At 33.6% G+C, this 22,979-nt stretch overlaps 1 long non-coding RNA gene across 1 annotated transcript in view; it reads right to left on the bottom strand.

The window, feature by feature from the left end:
- Positions 1 to 371: 371 nt before the first annotated feature.
- Positions 372 to 22,979, bottom strand: part of LOC129060371 (uncharacterized) — a 42,418-nt gene continuing 19,810 nt past the window's right edge. Inside the window, exons 5-7 of the long non-coding RNA XR_008527014.1 lie at positions 11,518 to 11,594; positions 2,418 to 2,557; positions 372 to 1,116 (exon numbers count right to left, since the gene is read on the bottom strand). This is a non-coding gene — a long non-coding RNA (uncharacterized LOC129060371). The remainder of the gene's footprint in view (positions 1,117 to 2,417; positions 2,558 to 11,517; positions 11,595 to 22,979) is intronic.

Raw genomic sequence — 22,979 nt, 5'->3', positions numbered from 1 at the left:
ATGAACACCAGTCAGGCAGTAAAGGACACAGGATACAAGAGATATTGAACTTTGATGCAGTTACAACAAAGGCCTTGCCAATATCATAGGGAGCTCTGGGGCTGGCATGGATTTTTGGACTTGTCCCACTCTAAGGCAGAAAGCTTTGGCCCTGATACTCCTTTATCAACCAGTCATTAGACAAGGGTTGTGGCCCAAAGGGGTGTGGCTATGGATGACACAATTCCAGCACAGGGTCTCAGCTGAGAGCCCTTAGTGACCAACATTCCCAACACCTGGAGAAACGAGTATGTTTTCATCCTGAAAAGAGGCACTGCATTATCCAAAACATAAACTAAGCCAATTCAGTAGCAATATCTTGTGCCAAATTTTATGCCATTATTCTTTATTGTAGGAAAATTCAGGGTAAAAATCTTTGGTAAATATAGTCATCAAAAAGCAGAAGGACCTAGAAGCCACGATTTGAATTCAGTTTCTTGTTCTTCCCTGGCATACTTTGTTACAGGCACATCATTTGTAATTTTTCCTTTTTTGTTTTCCTAGTTGCAAAGTGGTACTTGAAATAAAATGATTTCTCTTACCACTGCTAATATGTTTAATTAGATAAAATTTTCAATGATAGGCAGACACTTTGCCAATGCAATAATACCAGCAACAAATACCACTTTCAACACTGCAATTATTCATCCGCATTGTGAAAATGTTATCTTCTTCCTTCTAGGATAGCAATTTAGATTAAAAAGGGAAATATTTTTAATGCTCTATTACCTTGGATTCCTTATTTAATTATACCAAATGTTCCCTTTCTCTAAGAAATATATGACAATTTTTTGTCCTACATACAGTAGGCAAGGGGAAAATTATCTGGACTTTCTTTGCCTAGCTATTATCTGTGTGAAAAATTTCAGGAAAGAGCAGGAAGAAAATAGAAATAAAAAGGGTTAGAAAATTGACACCCATTGTGACTCACAAAAAAAATGAAAAAAATAATGCTAATAGTTTTATCATCTGGAAATCTGAGAAAAATTGGTTTGGGGTCTAGTTCTTCAGAAGTATAACTCTACCAGCAGTTCTGGAGCCCCTGGGGCAGTTCAACATCACATTGCTCTCCTCCATCTAGAGAAAGTAACCAGGTAGAAAATGCATTAAGCAAACTATGTCAGGAAAACAAATTAGAGTTCTCATGTTTAACTTTTACACTTTTACAAAGAAGTTAAACATTCTTGACTTCTGAGGTAAGCAATGACTAACTGATGAAAAAACTTTTTGTGTGAGTGCTGACAAGTTAAGAATCCCTTCTTTTCCTTCACTATTTGCAAAGAAAAGGAAATATACATATATATTAAGTTATTTTTATCCTCTCATAGACAAGTATTGTGCTAAAAATCCCAGAAAGTCAACATTATGACAGACAAAGGCATATATATATATATATATATATATTTATATTTATATATATTTTATGGCAGTAGTATCAAAGTATTATGGACTGAATGGCTTAGAACCACAGATATGGCTGTCTCACAGTTCTAGTGGCTAGAAGTCTGAAATCAAGGTATTGACTGGGTGTTTTCCTTCCAATGACTTTGACAGAGAATCTGTTCCATGCCTTGCTCCTAGCTTCTGGGGACAGCCAACAAGCCTTTGTACATAGAAGCATCTCTCAAATCTCTGTTTTCACATGGTGCAATCCCCATGAATCTCTGTGTTTAAATTTCCCTCTTCTTATGAGGACACCAGTCATATATATTAGGGTGCATCCAAATGATCTTAACTTGATTGCATCTGCAAAGACCCTCTTTTAAAATAAAGTGAAATTCACAAGTACCAGGGGTTAGGGCTTCAATATATCTTTTCTGGAAACACAACTCAATCTTCAACAAAAGGGAAGGCTTGACCAGAAGAGTTAAACACACAGAGAAGACTAGAGATTTCAGATACAGTAAGGGAATGAGAATGCTCTAGTTACAGCCTTGCTCCTAATACGTGGTTTGCAGAACAGAAGCATGGGTGTCACTGAGAAATTATTAAAAATTCAGAATCTCAGGCTTCACTTCAGTCCTATTGAAAATAAGCGTATGATTTAAACAAAATGTCCTGTTTATTCAAATGCACACATTTGGATTGAGAAGCGTTGCCCTAAGGCCCACAATCTGGAATTTTTTACTAGATAGATAGGCTATCAACTTTTGCCAAGAGCACATCATTTATGTTTCTTCCTGTTTTATTTCTAGCTGTAAAATGATATTTGTAATTAAAATGATGTCTCTTACCAGTGATAATAAGCCCAACTTGGTAAAATATTTAATTATAGAGAGAAATTTTACCAAAACAATAAAAACAAATATCATTTTCAACACTGCATAAACATAAAATCACATATAATGGCTCACAGTATAAGTTTACTCCTCACTCACATAAAGTTTAAAGCAGCTGTTCTTGATCTCAGAGTAATTTTTCTGTAAGCAATGATTCAGAGACCCAGAATCCTTCAATCTCAGGCTCCACCATCTTTATAGTGTGGTTTCCACATTCACTCTTTTCATGTGCTATGAGCCTGTAGACGAGGCAAAAGTAAAGATGGATGTGAGATTGATTTTCTGGCTTAGAGTGGTGCACATCACCTCAACTTCCATTCCATTGACTAGAATCCTGTCACATGCCATGTCTTCCAGTGAGAGAAAGCAGGAAATGTAAACTAGCTGTGTGCTTAGGAAGAAGAGGAAATGTCCAACAAACCAACTCTACCTGAAGTGTCTATGTATGAGGCAGTAGATTATCTCTGGCACCAATTTCTGAGATCTTTTGCCACAAATTTTAATCATTAATATATTAATTGCTCATTCTGTAAGGGAAGTGCATAACTACATTCAAATTTAATGTACTCCAGACTTCAGTTTGTTACAGGGTGTGGGAAATCATTAAAAGGACGAAATTAAAAGGCGAAAATAAACCTTAAAGTCTCACTTTTCGTACATTCATTCTTCAATTTAACATTTATTGGTTTTCTCCCTTGTGCCTAGCACTAAGAATAAAGTATAAATAGGACACAGTTTCTGAATTCAAGAACTCTTACAGTCCAAAAAAAGCGACTCTCAACTTTGGTCTCACATTGGGATCTTCCTAGTAGTTAAAAAAAAAAATTTTTTCTTTCTTTTTTTTTTTTTTTGATGACCAGCTTCCAGTCTAGTACAATTGAATCAGAACCTCACGGGGAGAAAACAAGCATTTGGTATTTTTTAAAAGCTTCTCAAGTAAGTCTAACGTATTAACAAGGCTGAGAAACCCTGAGTTATTTGGATTCGCAGTCAATGGCCTTGCAGTTTTTACCTATGACCTATGTGAGGAAAATCACAAAATCACATTTACCAGTTTTTTTTTAATTCATAATCATGAAACTTCAAGAGCATTCTTTTTTTCTTTTTCTTTTTTTTTTTTTCTTTTTTGACAGAGTCTTGCTCTGTCACCCAGGCTGGAGTGCAGTGGTGCGATCTCGGCTCACTGCAACCTCTGCCTCCCGGGTTCAAGCAATTCTCCTACCTCAGCCTCCCTCAAGAGCATTCTTTATGCTGTCCAGAAATCACAGTCCATTCTTTTAACTATACTCCTAAAAAACCTCCTTTCTCATATCTTCTCCTCTTTCATTTCCTCCCTTACCTTATGTTGAACTGGAAGACTTACTTTCTACTTCACTGAGAAAATATAAGCAATCAGAAGTAAACCTCTGCAGACTCATACCACCACATTGAACCATCTACCAGCCTCTCTACCCATGTATTATGGTATAAAATACAAATTTTGTCACAAAACCTACTTTGGGTATTTCAAGAAGAAAATAATTCAATACAGGGATTTAAAAGGACTAGAAGAGTGAAGTTTAGGGAAACTTCTCTTAGAACCAAAGAAATCAGAGAGTAGAAGAAATACAGGAAACTTCCATGTAAGACCTCAGGGTCTTGCAATGCTAAAGTGAGTAACTTGCAGGAAAATGCTTGAAGCTTATGACAAACCTTATATATGGGAAGCCCTCATGCCTACCCACTATAGTCAGAGCTTTAATGGCTGTTCTGTCTCTCTACTTCAAAATGTTATACAAATGTCACTCATTGGTAGAAGAATATTGTCATGGAAGCTTGAGAAACATAATACTCAGCATTACGCTTATGCAATATAGTGCAAAGCATAAGAAGGATTGGAAATGCTGTTGGAATGCGAAAACACTCTCTACTACATCAATTTTTCTAACTATTATTCAAGAATAGAGAGTCTGTAAATGAACAATCTATTCTGCTGTGTAATTCAATACCACTCCTTCTCCAACTCAAGAAAAAAACTTCACAAATTCTCTCACCTGTCTCCTATTTCAACAATCCTTTTATTCACTATGGAATCACTCTATGAGCATACAAACATGATGGCTATTTCGTTCTTTTTTTTTTCTTTTTTTTTTTTTTTCAGATGGAGTCTTGCTCTGTCACTCAAGCTGGAGTGCAGTGGTGCGATCTCAACTCACTGCAACCTCTGCCTCCCAGGTTCAAGCAATTCTCCTGCCCCAGCCTTCTGAGTAGCTGGGATTACAGGTGCATGCCACCATGCCCAGCTACTTTTTTTTTTTTTTTTTTTTTTTTTTTTTTACTATTTTTAGTACAGATGGGGTTTTACCATGTTTGCCAGGCTGGTTTAGAACTCCTGACCTCGTTATCTGCCTGCCTCAGCCTCCCAAAGTGCTGGGATTGTAGGCGTAAGCCACTGTGCCTGGCCCATGATTGCTATTTCTGTTGCTCAAAACCCTTATACTTTTCCTGAATTTTTGGTTTACTCTTCTATCCAATTATAAATAAGAATTTTTTAATTTCCTCTTTTGCATTTTATATTTTAAAACTCTGTTAATTAGTGCAGACATAATTTGAGTTGTTATGTCTTCTTAATAAACTGATATTTTTATTATTATGAAATGTTTCTCTATCACTATTAATATACTTTATCTCATATTCTACCTTGTCAGAAATCTATACAGCCATATTTGCTTTCTCATGTTCACTTCTTCTATTAATATAATACAGCACATCTAAACACCTCATTTTCAACCTGTCTTTCAAGTTAAAATATGTTTCATCAAAATGGCATAGAGACAAGTCTTTCTTTTTTTTCCCAGTCACATTCTATGCCTTTTAATAGGAGTTACAATGTCCATTAATTTACATTTAATGTAGTATTGCTATCCTAAGGTTTAAGCCTTCCATTTTTATGTTTGTTTTTATTCATCTCATTTGTCCCTGTTTCAGCTTTTTTCTCTTCATTTGACTGTATCACGTATTTTTTTTTACATATTATGTTTTCTTCTGTGTTGCCTTTTTTACATTTTTCCACTTGTATTTTAAGTTCAGAGGGTACACGTGCAGGTTTGTTACATGGGTAAATGGTGTGTCCCTGGGGTTTGGTGTACAAATGATTTTGTCACTCAGGTAGTGAGCATAGTACCTGATAGGTAGTTTTTCAACTCTCAACCCCTTCCTCCTTCCCTCCTCAAGTAGGTCCCCATCTCTATTGTTCCCATCTTTGTGTCCATGTGTACTCAATGTTTAGCTCCCACTTATAAGTGAGAACATGAGGTATTTGGTTTTCTGTTCCTGAATTAATTTGCCTAGGATAATGGCCTCTAGCTCCATCCATGTTGCTGCAAAGGACATATTTTTTCTTTCCAATGGCTGTGCAGTATTCCGTGGTATATATGTACCACATTTTCTTTATCCAGTCCATCGTTCGTGGGCACCTGGATTGATTCCATGCCTTTGCTATTATTACCACTGTAATGAACATACGGGTGCATTTGCCTTTTTGGTAGAACCATTTGTATTCTTTTGGGCATATACCCAGTAATGGGATTGCTGGGTCAAATGGTAGTTCTGTTTTAAGTTCTTGGAGAGGTCTCCAAACTGTTTTCTACAGTAGCTGAACTGATTTACATTCCACTCAGCAGTGGGAATAAGCATTTCCTTTTCTCTGCAATCTTGTCAACCTCAGTTATTTTATTAGTAACAAACATTCTGACTGGTGTGAGGTGGTATATCATTGTGGCTTTGATTTGCATTTCTCTAATTATCAGTCATGTTGAGCATTTTTTCATATGCTTGTTGGCCATGTGTATGTCTTCTTTTGAGAAGTGTCTGTTCATGTCCTTTGCTCATTTTTTAATGGGGTTGTGTGTTTTTTGCTTGATGGTTTAAGTTCCTTACAGATTCTGGATACTAGACATTTGTCATATGAATAGTTTGCAAATATTTTCTCCCATTCCATAGGTTGTCTGTTTACCCTGTTGGTATTAGGTTGGTGCAAAAGTAATTGTGTTTTTTTCCATTACTTTCAATAGTTTTAAAAACGGTTTCAATAGTTTCTTTTGCTGTGCAGAAGCTCTTTAATTTAATTAGGTCCCACTTGTCAGTTTTTGCTTTTGTTCCATTTACTTTTGGAGTCTTAGTCATGAAATCTTTGCCAGGGCCTAGGTCCAGAATGGTATTTCCTAGGTTCTCTTCTAGGCTTTTTACAGATTTAGGTCTTAAATTTAAGTCTTTAATCCATTTTGAGTTGATTTTTGTATTGGTAAAAGAAGGGGTCCAGTTTCACTCTTCTGCGTATGACCAGACAGTTATCCCAACACAATTTATTGAATACAAAGTCCTTTCCCAATTATTTGTTATTGTTGACTTTGTTGAAGATGACATGGTTAAAGGATTTATTTCTAGATTTTTCTAATTTGTTCCATCAACCTATGTGGCCACTTTTTTTGTACCAGTACCATGCTCTTTTGGTTACTGTAACTTTTAGTATAGTTTGAAGTCAGTTATTGTGATGTGTCCGACTTTCTTCTTTTTGCCTAGGATTGCTTTGGCTATTCAGGCTCTGTTATTTTTAGTGGTTTCTCTAAAGATACAATAAGAATCTTTAAAACAGTCTAACTTCAAATTATATTATTTTATATTACTTCACAAATATTGTAAAAAGCCTTGCAACAAATTCTTTTTGCTATCTGCTGTTAATTTTATTATTTTTTATATTTTATTTCAATATATGTTATAAACCATATAGTACCTTATTATTTTATTTTTAGCCATCAATAGATTTTTACATAAATTTAAAACTATTTACACACAAAATTATAATTTAAAAAGATGCTTTATATTTTTCTAAGTATTTACCTTTTCTGGGATTCTTGATGACTGACTACATTTAGGATTTTATTTGGTATTAATTTGTTTCAGATTTAAGAAAATTTTGCACCTTTTGTTTCATAATTATGCTGGAAACAGAGTTGCTGAATGCTGTTTCTCTAAAAACATCTTTACTTCATTTGTAAAACACATTTTCATTAGATAGACAAATCTAGGTTGACTTTTTTTCTCTCATCACATTAAAGGTTAACAATGTCCATTGTCTTCTTGTTTGCACTCTTTCTTGGAGAAGTCAGCTGTCATTCATGTTGTTCTTTTTTGTGTAATGGGACCCACCCTTTCAGTTTATTTCTATTTCATATTGCAGACTTTTATAAGCTGTCTAGACTACCAAGGAAATTATGCTTTTTGTAGTTATCCAGAGACTCATGTTCCTTTCAAGTTTTTGCTATACCCTAGGACATAGATCTGCAAACTTTTTTTTCTGTAAAGGATCACAGTATATATTTTAGGCTGAGCAGCCCACATACAGTCTCTGTTGTGCAATTCTGCTTATTTAATTATGTTCATATTATAAATCCTTTAAAATGTAAAAACCATGCTTAGCTTGAAACCACACAAAAAGATCATGGGCTAGATCGGCCTACAAGCTTTACTTTCCCAGCCCCTGCAGCCCAGGCAAGATGGTCGGCATTGGTATGGTGGAAGCTGGACAGTGGCTATGTTCAGTTTCCAGCAAGGAGTAAGGAAGAAGAGAGTGTGGAGGAGGTGTGCCTAATGTCTTAAATCCTAGGAATCACTCAGGACTTCATCAGAGGCAAAGAAAGCCTAGTTGGTCAACCAGCCACAGATATATTATATAGGAAAAAGGAAGAATAGGATTTTGTAAATGATAAGCAATTTCCTTCCAGTGGTTTTGAAGAGGTGACAAATTATTACCCTATCTAGGACAACCATGCTTCAGGTTTCGTGACTATATGGATTAACTCATATTATATAGCAAATATCTTCCTAAAACACTTCATAATTTGTTTTCTCCTTTCAAAAATGTGAACGTATATAATTATCAATTTATCTTTTCTTCCATGCTTTTCTTGCCACCATGTTAAAATGCAATCACTTTGACAGTTATTCAAATTACCTAAAATATGAATTTCTAATTAATAAATTATGTATTTTCTTAAAATAGATATTCTTTAGTGTCAAATTTGTAGAAAAAATAGGTCTATTTAAAATATACATGTAAAATTTGGACTAGCAAGCAAGAATGGCTAAATATAATATCTGCTTTTGGGTTAGAATTAAAACAAGTTCGAGAAAGAATAATGTCCAAATTAAGATGGGAAAAGTAATGCTTAAATTCACTGTAATATCAAAAGTCAAACCAGACTGCATAACTAACATTTTATACTCATTGGCAGAGGATTCACATTTCTTCTAACATTAGCATTAGAAATATATTAAGTGCTTGCCATTAGAAATATGCAACTGCCTGCCATGTACCAGGTGCTGGGCAAAGGGCTTTACATTATCTCCAGTACTCACAAGATCTTGTATGTGAGCATCATCCCGCTTAATTTACAAATGAAGATAATGATGATCAAAGAGGTTCATTAAAATTTCCTAACTTAGAGCAATAATTTATACCGGCTATTTCTGATCTCAAAGTTTGTGTTCCCTCCATTAGCTTTGCTTCATGATACCTTGCAGTATCATGAGAACCCAGTTTGATGGTTCATATTACTGAGAAAATATATAGGTACTTTGATACTTCCTGCCAAGATAAAGAAAGTGCTAGTATTAAAATTTGTGGAATGCATGATGTTTGGTTTAGAATAAATTCTATTATTTTTTAAAATGCTGCATAACTTTTGTTCTTCATTGCAGAGAAGATGCTACTGGGAGAAAAATCTGGATATTAAAGACTGAGTTAAAAAGTGACTCAGAAAAATTAAATACTGAGAAAAAAATTTAGAAATATTTAAACAATTATTTTGTTTACATTTATCTTTTCATATAGGCATGAGGTATTATAATATAAAATTATGTCTAAATATATCTAAAATAGTTCTTTAGGGATAATATAAAATGCTAAGGGACAAATAATTGAGTTATAATTGAAGCAGAAGTGTTTTTTTCTTTCCCAGCAGTATATAAAATAATAATTCATTTATTATTAATAAACATCAAATAATTTATTAATCCAACAACCAATAATGTTAGATTTGATAAAAGTAAACTATTACCAAATGCTATAATTGGATCTTTACTAATACACTACTGGTAATAAATATGTTGTGTCATGTTGGACCAATTGTCATAGTAAAGAAATAGAAGCTATATAGAAGACGAACTAGTAGTCCTCACAAAAGTAAAATTATTAAGATAATTTAAAGACTAAGTTAGTGATATATTAACTGTAACATATCACATGTTGTTAGATTAAGATTTAAAAACAAAAAGGAATATAGAAAATCTCATTAGTCCATATTTTTTTTTCTTTCTAGCTGTCTGCTAGAGTCTTTGCTTTGATAATCATAAGGATTCTTCTAGGTTCCTAAAACTACAGGTTTAAATAATTCATTCATAATTGTTTCCCATTAAGAATAGTGAACACCAAGAATTGATGCCAAAGAGAAATAAAATGTTAGTGTGTTCGAAGGACCACAATTTAACTACAGTTTGCAAATGTGTATGACATCTCCAAAGAATTTAATTTCACTTGTGGAACAAAGCTTTTCCATTAATATTTAATTTCCAAAAGTAAAAATTAGGGGCTTGGTTAATTAAAGATTTACATGTATTACATACTTGGACACATTCTGGAGAAATTTGTTTATTAATCAGACTATTGCTTTTTCAGGCCTAAGTTGCAGTTAAATGTGAATTAGGTACAATGTCATATATTTCTAACATTTGCATTTTCTTTTAAAATTTTCAAATCCAGACATAATCCTGCAACCATTTATCTCTTCCGTTTACCTTCATCAATGTGTCAACAGGACCAAAATGTTATTTTTATAAATAATTTTTACTAGAATTTCTTAAATACAGAAAATCCCTATATTCAGCTGAGAGGTTAGAACTGGACTAAAATAAATTTAACCCTAGATCTAGCATTTAGTTAGTTTTTTATATATTGGATAAGCTACTTAACCCCCTAAGTACCTTGATATCTTTTCCTGTAAAATAGAAATAATAACCCTGACAAAAATAAGCAATGGGGAAAGAATTCCCTGTTTAATAAATGGTGTTAAGAAAACTGGCTAGCCATACGCAGAAAATTGAAATTGGACCCCTTCCTAACATTTTATACAAAGATTAACTCAAGATGGATTAAAGGCTTAGATGTAAAACCAAAAGCTATAGAAACCCTAGAAGAAAATCTAGGCAATACCATCTAAGACATAAGCACAGGCAAAAATTTCATGACAAAAACACCAAAAGTGACTGCAACAAAAGCAAAAAATGACAAATGGGAGAGCTTCTGCACAGCAAAAGAAAATATCATCAGAGTGAATGGACAACCCATAGAACGGGAGAAAATTTTTGCAATCCATCCATCAGACAAAGGTCTAATATCCAGAATCTATAAGAAACATAAATTTACAAGAAAAATACAAACAACCCCATTGAAAAGTGGGCAAAGGACATGAACAGACACTTCTCAAAAGAAGACATTTGAAAAAAAGCTCAACATCACTTATAGTTAGAAAAATGGAAATCAAAACTACAATGAGATAACATCTCACACCAGTCAGAATGGCAATTATTAAAAAGTCAAGAAACAACAGATGCTGGTGAGGCTGTAGAGAAATAGGAAACTTTTACACTGTTGGTGGGAATATAAATTAGTTCAACCACTGTAGAAGACAGTGTGGTTATTCCTCAAAGACCTAGAGGCAGAAATACCATTTGACCCAGCAATCCCATTACTGGTTGTATACCCAAAGGAATATAAATCATTCTATTATACAGACACATACATACTTATTCATTGCAGCACTAGTCACAATAGCAAAGACATGGAATCAACCCAAATGCCCATCAATGATAGACTGGGTAAGAAAATGTGGTACACATACACCATGGAATACTATACAGCCATAAAAAGGAATGAGATCATGTCCTTTGTAGGGACATGGATGGAGCTGGAGGCCGTTATCCTCAGCAGACTAACACAGGAACAGAAAACCAAACAATGCATGTTCTCACTTACAAGTGAGAGCTGAACAATGAGAAGACATGAACACAGGGAGGGGAACAACAAACACTGGGGCCTGTCAGCAGGTAGAGGGGAGGGTGAGCATCAGGAAAATAGCTAATGCATATGTGGCTTAATACCTACGTGATAGGTTGATAGGTGCAGCAAACCACCATGGCACACATTCGTCTATGTAACAATCCTGCTCATGTGTCCTAGAACTTAAAATAAAATTAAATTTACAAAAAGAAATAATAACCATTTTGTAGAATTGTAAGAAAAAAATATATATATATACACATTCATACATATTGTTTGAAACAGCCATACCTCTCAATAAACAGTGGTTATGTTTTATTATTGTTCAAATCACAGTGAAAAATGTTATGCCCTAAAGTGCTTATGTGTATATATTATTTATATATCAATAAAATGTAGAATATATAAATACAGAGACTATGTCTATTTTCCCTCATATTTATATTCTCAATATCTAGCTCACTGCCTGGCACATGACATGTCCATAATCAACCTTTTTATAATTATTTGAAGAATGAATATTTAGATCAAATGGAGTATCTAATAGAAATCACACAGGTAAGAATAATTTCTGATACTACAGCCAGCACATGGCTCCTTAAATTGAACTAAAATTTTCCTTTAATTTTTCTAATTAAACAGAGATCTGTGCCCCCAAATTTTTTGACTTGATTTACAGACTAGGTGAATAAGCTTTTTTTTTTTCTTGGTGTTTGGTGGTGTAGTTTTAAAATTAGATCACAGCATGACCCTGGGAAACTCATATCCTCTCTGATTTCAAATATTCTGATTTGTAAAATGACAGATGTAAATTAAATTATTGGTGTTAGAACATTTTCTAACAAAAGAAACTTTTTCTCGAAAGTAATCTCTTATGGAACTCCACTATATGAAACTGATAAAACCAGAACTGGTACAGGAACTATGTCTACATGTCTATGTATGGGTGTGGCGATTTGTATCCCTCAAGGAGGGAGAAAATACGGTCCATTGAGCAACCTCTAAGGCTGTTCCCACCTCACTCAACTTGACTGTGCACACAAATTTATTAGCCTCTAAGACAACTCAGAAAAATGCTAGAAGCCCAATGATGAAAGTTTCAAAGTGGTTAAGGGGAACACTAGGTTCTCCTCCTCCTTACTATCTTATAAAATTTTGATTATATAGTTCAGAAGAGCCTATATTCCTATCCTCACCCATCACTCTTTAGAATCTAAGCCAAATAAGAAAGAATAGGATCAAAACCACCTTCTCAGTTCCAGGACATTGTAGTAGAGATAAACCAGAAAGTACTGAAACAGGGCAATGAGCAAGAGGCTGCAACTGGAACCCCTCGGGTAATAAGCCAATGCTTCGAACCAGGTCAAAATCATATTGGGTCAGACCGAGTTTGTGTCTAGTCAAAGTTATAAAATTGACAGCTTCATCTTATGTAACCAATCAATAGAATTAGAACAGACATCTTTTAAACTCATAGTGTGAATGAATTGACCAGCTGTTTGGCTGACTTGACTTGAGTTGTTTCCACTATAATGTGGACACAGTCTGAGAGTGAGTAAAATGTTGGCAGGTCTTTGACAATTTCTAGTCCAAAGAAAGAGAAAGCAAAAGAAATGAAGTGCATATAATGTAAGGGAATGATGAGGCAGGGAACAATCAGCAGCCTACTGACAGGTACCAAGTACAATACTCGATTTCATAGAAACTCCTCTCTATTTCAAAAGTAATTTTAAAATAAAGAAATGTTGAGCAGAGACAACATGAAGAAGATGGAGAAAAAGGCTAACTTTAAACTAAAAAAATGAAAACTACAGTAATTAATACATTATTACTAAGATTAAGATACTTTTAGTTGTTATGTACAATTAATTTTGGTCCTTTTAAATTTCATGTATATATCAATAATAACTTTTAACATCAAATAAAAAGAAAGCTGAGTTGTTAGAAAATGTGTTAATATATTTCATGTGCACACACATGCAAATATACCATCCATCCCAAAGCCAAATAAAATGTCTTTATGTTACTCTTTACACTTATAGCACAGATATGTGACCATTTATGTGCACACATCAGCCCTGGTAACTAACTGTGGGTGTAGTTTTTTCCTACTTAGTCAGAAATTCCACTTACTCTACTTTGCTTTATTATAAGCATGGAACCAAGCAATCGTATTTGTTATCCTAAAACGGAATATTTCTCTTTTTCACAGTAAAAAGTGAGATTGAAGCATGGGTATTTTATTCAAGAAATATTGATGAGTATTCATGAATGGATTGAAGAATATAAAATATCAAATTTCTCTGAAAATTTCCATAAAATTTTTATGGAAGGCTACTACATTGCTCTAAAATAAAAAAAAAAAAAAACCTCTTATAGAAAAAAATAACAAAAATGAATATCAGATATATTTAATGTTATTGGTAAATTAGAACATTTTAAAACAAACAAAAAGAAACAATATAGTATTGTGAATTATTATCAATTACAATGTATTTATAAAGTATTATGATGTACTCATAGCGGCAGTAAAAAAGTAACAGAAATATGCAGATAGTATAATTGCATAGTATCCTTCTTAACTTTCTTTTTCTCCGTAACGCTTATCTCTTTATTTTTTCTAAAGAAATTTATATAAAAAAATTTTTAACTCCCTTTACTACCAAATAGATCTTCTATAGTAATATAATTTTGTTGTTTTGTTCATTGCTGTATTTCTAAAGATTTATAGCTGGCACACAGTAGGTGACAAATATTTGCAGAATAAATAAATTAATATGTGTCAATATATGTTAAGAGATAACCTCATCAGTTTCCTTGGTTACAAAGAGAAAAATCCTTTTAAAGTCAAAACAAAAACATTAAGTTAATTAGGAGGGGGAAAAAATCAACCTGAAGTTGGTGACTTCAAAGAAACTTTAATTCTAAAAGGCAATAGAGAAATGCCTGTAATTGTCACAAAGAAAATGAGTTTAGATTATGGGAAAGACAGAGTAGCTTATATAAGACTCACTCTGCTGCAAATAATTATTATAACAAAATAACCTATCAACCACTTTGAAGTCATTTAAAAATGACAAAGAGCTGGCAGAAATGATAGTGGATTCAATCTCTGAAAGAATTAAATGGCATTGGGTCAGATTCACATTTATTTGGCATTCTTCCTGAAGCTACTTCCCAATTCATATAATCCAGGACAGGTATAATTCCAGCAGAAATCTGCTTTATTAGCTTTAAGTGTCAAAGAAGGGAGTTTGGTGCTACCAGACCAACTGTAAATTGAAAGGAAAAATTCTGAGAAAGGAGGAACCACAGGAAATGTGTTCCCAAATCTGCATATAAATTCCCTTCAAATCTTTGGCTGACTTTTGAAAGCACAAGGAAAACTCCAAGAAGTCTAATGTAAAACAATAGCTGAATATTTGTGAAAACAGGGCAAATTATTAGCTCTTGTCAACTGCAGAGAAGATAGAATTTAGGATCTGAGTCTTGTTCATATAACTTGAGCTTTCCATTGAAATCACAGAAGGGTCACCTTCATACTAATACTATAAACAGAACTATAAAAAATATCTGTAGACTGCCGGGCACTGTGGCTCATGCCTATAATCCCAGCACTTTGGGAGGCTGAGGTGGGTGGATCACCTGAGGTCAGGAGTTCAAGACCAGCCTGACCAACATGGAGAAACCCTTTCTCTACTAAAAATACAAAATTAGCTGGGTGTGGTGGTGCATGCCTGTAATCCCAGCTACTTTGGAGCCTGAGGCAGGAGAATTGCTTGAACCCGGGAGGCAGGAGGTTGCAGTGAGCCCAGATTGTGCCATTGCACTCCAGCCTGGGCAACAAAAGCGAAATTACACCTGAAAAAAACCAAAAAAACAAAAACCCTGTAGACTGAGACTGAGGGAAAAATTGCAGCAGACCCATCTTTAAGACAGGTAAGACTAAAGTGCTATATGTTCAAGGTAATTAGCCAGTCTTTTTTTCCCCAAAACCAACAGTCTAACGTTCAATAAAAATTACCATACTTGCAAACAAACAGGATCACATTATCTGTAATTAAAAAAAAAAAAAGAATGTACAGAAACAGACACATTGATGACCCAGGTGTAAAACTGGCAAGTATTTGAAAGCAACTGTTACAAATATGTTTAAGAATATAAAGAAAAAGATGACCATAATGAATGATCATAGGGAAAACCTCAGCAAAAAGTGAAAACTATGAAAAAAACTAAAATAAACAATATCCTAAACAAAAAATTAGTAGATGGACTTAAGAGAAGAATGAAGATGGCCAATTAAAGGGACAGTGAATTTGGAAAGAGATTAATTAAAATTATTCAATGTGAGCAGCAAAGAGAAAATATTGAATATAAATAAATGGAGCCTCACTGATCTGTGCAAAAATACCAAGTAGTCTAACATTTACAGATTTGTAGTCCCAGAAAAGAGAAATAGATAATACAGCAGAAGAAAAACTTGAAGATTTAATTACTGAGAGCATTCAAAAATAATGTAAAACAACCTTCAGATACAGGAGGCTCAGCAAATCACAAGCCACATACATACAGAGAAAACTGCCAGTAGGCACACCATTGTCATACTGTTGAAAGTCAAATATAAAGTAAAAATCTTGAAGACAGCCAGAGAAAAATGACATTTTTCCTATAGGAAACAGTAAGTTATACTGCCTCTTTATTAAAAACAGTAAGAGATTATTAAAAATAATAATTGAAAAGAAAAATTAATTAAAACAACTATCAACCCAGAATTCCATAACTAGCAAATGTATTCTTCAAAAATAAAGATGAAATAAAGACATTTTCAAATAAATGAAATCTAGAAAATTTGTCACCAGGAAAATTGATCTATAAGAAATGCTAAAGGAAGTCCTCCTGGGTGAAGTGAATTAAAACTAAATGATACACATGAAGGGATGAACAGAGCATGAAACTGATAATGTATTGGTAAATGTAAAACAAAATATCTTTTTTCCATTAATTTTTTAAAAATACAATTATTGAAAGCAATATGTATATATATATATATAGAGAGAGAGAGCATATTGTGAAGTATATGACAAATGTAAATTTCAGTTATATGTCAAAAATAGCATTTTCTGTGGTGGAATATCAAATCTAAGTGTACTGTGATAAGTTAAAAACAATATTGAGAAGCTATAAAAAATACTGGAAAGTATACTTAAAAGGCCATATAGTCTGGGCACAGTGGCTCACACCTGTAATCCCAGCACTTTGGGAGGCCAAGGTGGGCGTATTACCTGAGGTCAGGAGTTCAAGACCAGCCTGGCCAACCAACATGGTGAAACCCCGTCTCTACCAAAAATACAAAAATTAGCTGGGCGTGGTGGCAGGCTCCTGTAATCCCAACTACTAGGGAGGTTGAGGCATGAGAATTGCTTGAACCTGGGAGGTGGAGGTTGCAGTGAGCCAAGATGGTGTCACTGCACTCCAGCCTGGGTGACAGAGTGAGACTCCTTCTCGAAAACAAAACAAAACAAAAAAACACAAAAGTCAGTATAAAAATTAACATAGAATTTAAAAAATATTTGATAAGATTAAAACATAGGAAAAAAATAATAGCAGGATTAAAAACCACTTCAGAAACAGAATATCAGAAACTTGAATTCAGGAATACATCAAGAGAGTAATAACTATACACCAATGGGTTCTGTCTTAGCAACGCAAGTGTGATATAACACTGGAAAACCAATTAGTGTAATGTACCATCTTACTGGAAAAAGAGAAAGCTCTACATTGCTTTGAAGGAATACAAAAAAAAAGCATGTGACAAATATCAGCACTTATTTATGATAAAATCTCTCAACAAACCAACAATAGAAAGGAGCTTCCTTACTCTGATACAAAGCCTCTGTTAAAAAACAAACAAACAAACAAACAAACAAAAAACACCGCAACTTGTGTCACATTTTATGGTAAAATATCGAATTATTTTCTAGTAAACTTGGGAGCAAGCAAAAGTTACCCAATTTGGTTGCTTTTGTTCAACATTGTTCTTATGGCTCTAGTTAATGCAATAAAAGAAAAATAATACAATTTATAAAAATTCTATAGGAAGAAATAAAACTGTCTTTATTCACATATACCATGATTGTTTATTTGGAAAATCCTAAGAAATCCATTACTAGAACTAAAAAGTAAATTTAGGAAGACCACTTGATACAAGATCAAAATACAAAATTTAATGTTATTCCTCATATTATCATAAAATATTTAGAAAATCAAATTCAAAAATTCCATTTGTAATAGCATCAAACCCATAAAATACTTAGAAATAAATTTAGGAAAGTATATATACTGTATTTGAGTCAAATGCCAACTATTATACTTGAGAACGTGCTTTATATTTTAACTTGCATAACTACAAAGAATAGGTTAGAATATGTTAATCAAAAGAGCCAACCAAGAAAACTTTGAACCATTTATTGTCTACCATATAAATATTTACACTCAGTAAGTTGATGAAATAATAATTCAAGTAAGCAATTTAAAAGGCAATATGACCTAACAAAACAGGAAAGCCTACTACTTAAGTCTCAGGGTTTGGTCAATCTCAATCTCTCAACCTCATCTATCAAATTTCATCCCAACTGTCTACCTGCCACTATGTGAAGATTTGTTTGCTCAATCTGTGCAAGGGGTTAGGACTGCCCTATGGCCAATGTAAAGATGACTCATAGCTCACTTGACATACCCAAGAAGGCATACTGGAAACTTGTTGCTTGGTTGGTGGTGTGGCATTTGCATTCTGGCTTTTATGCTCTTTGGAGACCTGGATATTTTCAACATGCCTAATATTTTATTTAATGAAACTTGCATTATTCTTATCAGTGTCTTCACATTCTAGTAAACAAGTACCATCTTTCTCAGTATCTTCTACTCCTAGGGATGTGTACAGCAGATGTTGCTTATTTATAATTTAGGTATTACATAAATATGTTTATAGTTTTAGGGTTGTTTAAATCTTAAATGCTGACAGATTCTTTTCTTTTATTAATGAGATAGCCATATGTTTATGAAAATAGCTGTTTAGTTTTCTATTGCTGCATAACAAATTACCACAAATTTAGCAGCTTAAAACAACACATTTATTATATCACCATTTTCGTGGGCAGAAATCCAGCCATTGCTTAGCTGAGTCCTCTGCTTCAGGTCTTTCTCATAGAGTGCAATCAAGATGTCAGCTAGGTCACCTCCAAGCTCATTTAGGTTCTTGGCAGAATTCAGTTCTTTGCGGTGCTATGACTGAGGCTTTCAGCTCACAGAAGCTATTCACATTTATCTGTCATGTGACTGCCTGCATAAACACTTCATATCATAGCACTTTACTTCTTCAAGGCCAGCAGGAAAGCCTCTCTCTTCAGACAGCTAAGACAAACTCTTATGTAACAATGTAATTATAGGAGTGATATGCCATTATCTTTGTCATGTTCTATCATAAGAATTGGTTGCAAAATGACTGTATGTTTCAAAGGTTGTAAATTTGCTTTTATTCTGTCACTTATCTCCCTGATTTGATTAGCCTATCATGCAATATCTAGTATTTTCTTCAGCCAGAAGCTTTGTTTAAATCTGTATTTTAGGAGGCCATCCTATCTCTCACTGATTCTTATTTCATTGGGACTATTTACAAGATGGATTTTTAAAACTATATTATTTTGATTACCCAAATTTTTGGTATTAAAATTGCTTCCCTGAGCTGTCTCCACAAATTATCTATAGGTGATTTTCAATAAATTGCTCCCACAAGGTAAACTTTTTGTTTCTTACACTGTCCATTTATTGTGGTATAAGTGTTAATCCTATAAAAGAAGTAAGTCATCTTCAATTTTTATAAATATCTACAATAGTAAGATGGCATATTTCTCCTACAATTTAGACATAGATACAATGCAATCAACTTGAATTACTTGTATTGGGTTGTAATCCCTATGGATAGTAGCTGCTTCTATTTTGTGTTTTAGAGTTTTGGACTTATTGCAGAAACAATAATTATTTATCATATACTCACAGTCTGATTGCCTATCAGAGTTTCTTGTTTGTTTTTTTTTTTAACCTATTGGATTGACACATTGATTCCTAAATGTCAAAATTTCTCATGGGCTCAATGAACAACTGCTGTGTACATTCCTTTACTTTCTTTAATTGAGGCTTCCTAGTCAACTGGTTCATCATCTCATTGTATTTTATTGTTCTACCTTTCCCTTTTTTTTGAGACGGAGTCTCGCTCTGTCACCAAGTTGGAGTGCAGTGGCATGATCTCGGCTCACTGCAACCTCTGCCTCCCGGGTTCAAGCAATTCTCGTGCCTCAGCCTCCTGAGTAGCTGGGATTACAGGCAACTGCCACCACGCTTGGCTACACTTCCCTTTCATGGGCTGAAACATGACCTACATACACAGTCACGTGCTGCAAAATTGTGGGGGTTTTTTGGCCAGTGATGGAAAACATACATGACAGTAGTCCCATAAGATTATAATGGAGTTGAAAATTTTCTATCACCTAGTGACATCATAGCTGTGATAACATCATAGTACAATTACTTTGTTTTTAAATAAATTTAGTGTAGCCTAAGTATACACAGTAATGTCCTAAGCCTTTACATTCACTCATTACTCACTCACTCACTGACTCAACCAGAGCAGCTTTCAGTCCTGCAAGCTCCATTAATGCAATTTTTTATCTCTTATGCCGTATTTTTACTGTACCCTTTGTATGTTTAGATATGCATAGATACATAAATACCATTGTATTGGAATTGCCTACAGTATTCAGTATAGTAACATACTGTACAAGTTTGTATCTTAGGAGCAATAGGCTATACCATCTAGTTTATGTTAATACACTCTATGATGTTCCCACCACAAAATCATCTAATGACATATTTCTCAAAATTTATCTCTGTCATTAAGTGATGTATGGCTGTATTGAATTTTTTTTCCAATACTTAGCAAATGTCTTTACCCCACACTTCAGGACAATTCGTTTTGTAATTTTGTTCTTCTCATTTAGCATACCTTATGGGAATTCCATTAGCAACAGCTCAGGAGTCCATGTAAATATAACTGAGTTTTGTTTTAATCTTGAGGATTTTTCTGTTACTTACTTTATGGCCATGTCTGCTTTACACTCTGTCTTTTCTTCCCCTTTCCTGGATTAATGTTATTCCATCTTTGGAATAACATTTAGAAAATAGCTTTTTATTTTGTGCTTTCTGCTATAAACAGAGCTTCTTCATCCATGTACCACTCTTTGCCTTAATTCTTTGTAGATCCCAACCAGGTCAACGCCCTCAAATTTAGTCAAGATTCAGTAAGCCCATCTCAATAGCAGCAACCTCATGATGTAAGGATGAGACACCTGAAAGGCTGGATTTGTTCCATTATAAGATGTACCCTTTCCATTGTACATATTCTGCTGTACCACATCTTTTATTTGTTATGGTACCAATTTGGCCCATTGGATGATTAGCACTTGAGTTCTAAGGTTAACTAAGTTAGAACTAGTTAAGATTTCAGTGGCTATTTAGTCATCATTAATAGTCCATGCCACTTTTTCTAACAGAGAAAACCAAACTATTGATTCTGCCATCTTTTAGGCTGAAACCCAATTGACTGATATGATTTAATGCTAATTCCTAATAGTCTCAGCTGTAAAACCCACATCCGTATTTATTTTGGGTAACTTCTTCTAACTTAAAGTCAGATTCTTTGGTGTAGGGACCAGGAAATAGAACATTGTATTGACTATTTGCCTTCCTATAATATTCTTTCATTTTTTTCTGTTCATTTAAAATCTCAGGATTTTCTTGTTATCCCATATAAGAATTTTCAAGTGAGTAGATCTTTATATAACAACAAGCAGATGGTACAATTTTCATCTTTCTCTTTATCTTTTGAACTATTTTCACAATTTTCTGCTTAAAAGATAATACCACTTTTGCCCCTTTGGATTATCAAATTATTCTTTTTTTTTATTTTAGAAATGTATTAAGTTTTCTGTCTATTATACTTTTCCTTGTGCTAATGACCATTCTCTGCTTTGCAAATATTATTTTTCACTTTATCATGATACCATATATACAGTGTATTATACCAGGCCCTTTATTAAAATTATTGGCATTTTCTCTACATAAGTTATGCAGTATTACTGGGCTGCTAATATAAGCTTGGGTCAATCTAGTAAAGGCATTGGCTGCTGCTTCTTGTTATAGATTCTCCCAACTCTTCTCTCCTATGTTCATGAAAATTTTCCCAAAGACTAAATTCATCTATGATTGTGATTACTTAGGATCCTATATCTATTGATCCTATATACTGCTTGAGGTCCTTTTAAAATACTGAGTGTGTTTATGTACAGATATAGTAGAGTTGAAATTGTTCCCTGACATGACCACAACTTGAAGACTACACTATTCTCATGGCTTGGTGGTTTTGCACTTTGAAATTTTGATTATTTCTGTGCTTCCTTGTTATTCCAATGAATCATTCTCCTTGTCCTCCCCCTCTTCATGACCATCATCACCATTATCATTATCATCATCATCATTTGTTTCTATCCTCCTTTTTTTCCCTTGCAGTATTGCCCTGGATATAATAGTTTTAATTTGGTGTGGTTTTTCTATTTGGCTCTCCTTTTTCCTATTATTTTTACTTTTCATTTTATAGAACATTTAATTTCCATAGTAATTAATAATTCTGGCATATTTGGTCATAGTAGGTAATCTAGTTTGTCTTTGGGAATGTTTGAATCTATTAGGTCTTTCAATTTAATCTTTGGAAACAATTTTTTTCATGTATCATCTCTGAATCAATATTTTATTCATAATATTTTTGGTTCAAAATCATTTTTTTCTCTTGACCAATCTGTATTATTATTCTTAGAATAATCTTTAAGTCCACAATTGTATCTACTATTAAAACTAGACCCAGGGGTCAGCAAATTTTTCTCTAAAAACCAACTGGTAAATATTTAAGGCCTTAGGACCCGAAAGCCAAAATCAAGAAAGTGTTCTTGACAAAAGGCAAATAGTGTTTTTAAATTTTACACTTTAATAGGTAAAGAAAAAAACATTCTTAGTTCAAAAGACACAAAAAAATAGGTAGAGTATCAGATTCAGTTCATGCACCGTACTTTACCAGTCCCTCCTTTCCAGCACAGCTGTGTCAAGTGATGAGGGAACTTTTATTACAATTATAAATTTTATCCTATGGACTTCATCTCCACTATTTCCATTTCATATTTCTTTATGAAGCTGAATATACACTATGACTCAGAAATTTTACTATGGGTATTTACTCAAATAAATGAATCGATTCATCCACAGAAGATTTATACCAAGATGTTTATGTCACCTTTATTTTTAATAGTGACACCCTGGAAGTAACACAAATTTCCATCAGTAAATACATTTAAAAATCATTGTGATATACATGTTTACTGACAAAACTATTACTCAGCAATAAAAATTAATAAAGTACTTACGTATGCAACAACATGGATAAATCAGAAAAAAATCTTATTTTG

Source organism: Pongo abelii, chromosome 6, assembly GCF_028885655.2.
Source record: "Pongo abelii isolate AG06213 chromosome 6, NHGRI_mPonAbe1-v2.0_pri, whole genome shotgun sequence".
NCBI classification, from domain to species: Eukaryota; Metazoa; Chordata; class Mammalia; order Primates; family Hominidae; genus Pongo; species Pongo abelii.
Note: the sequence above shows the minus strand (reverse complement) of the source record. Positions and strands in the feature narration are given on the sequence as shown.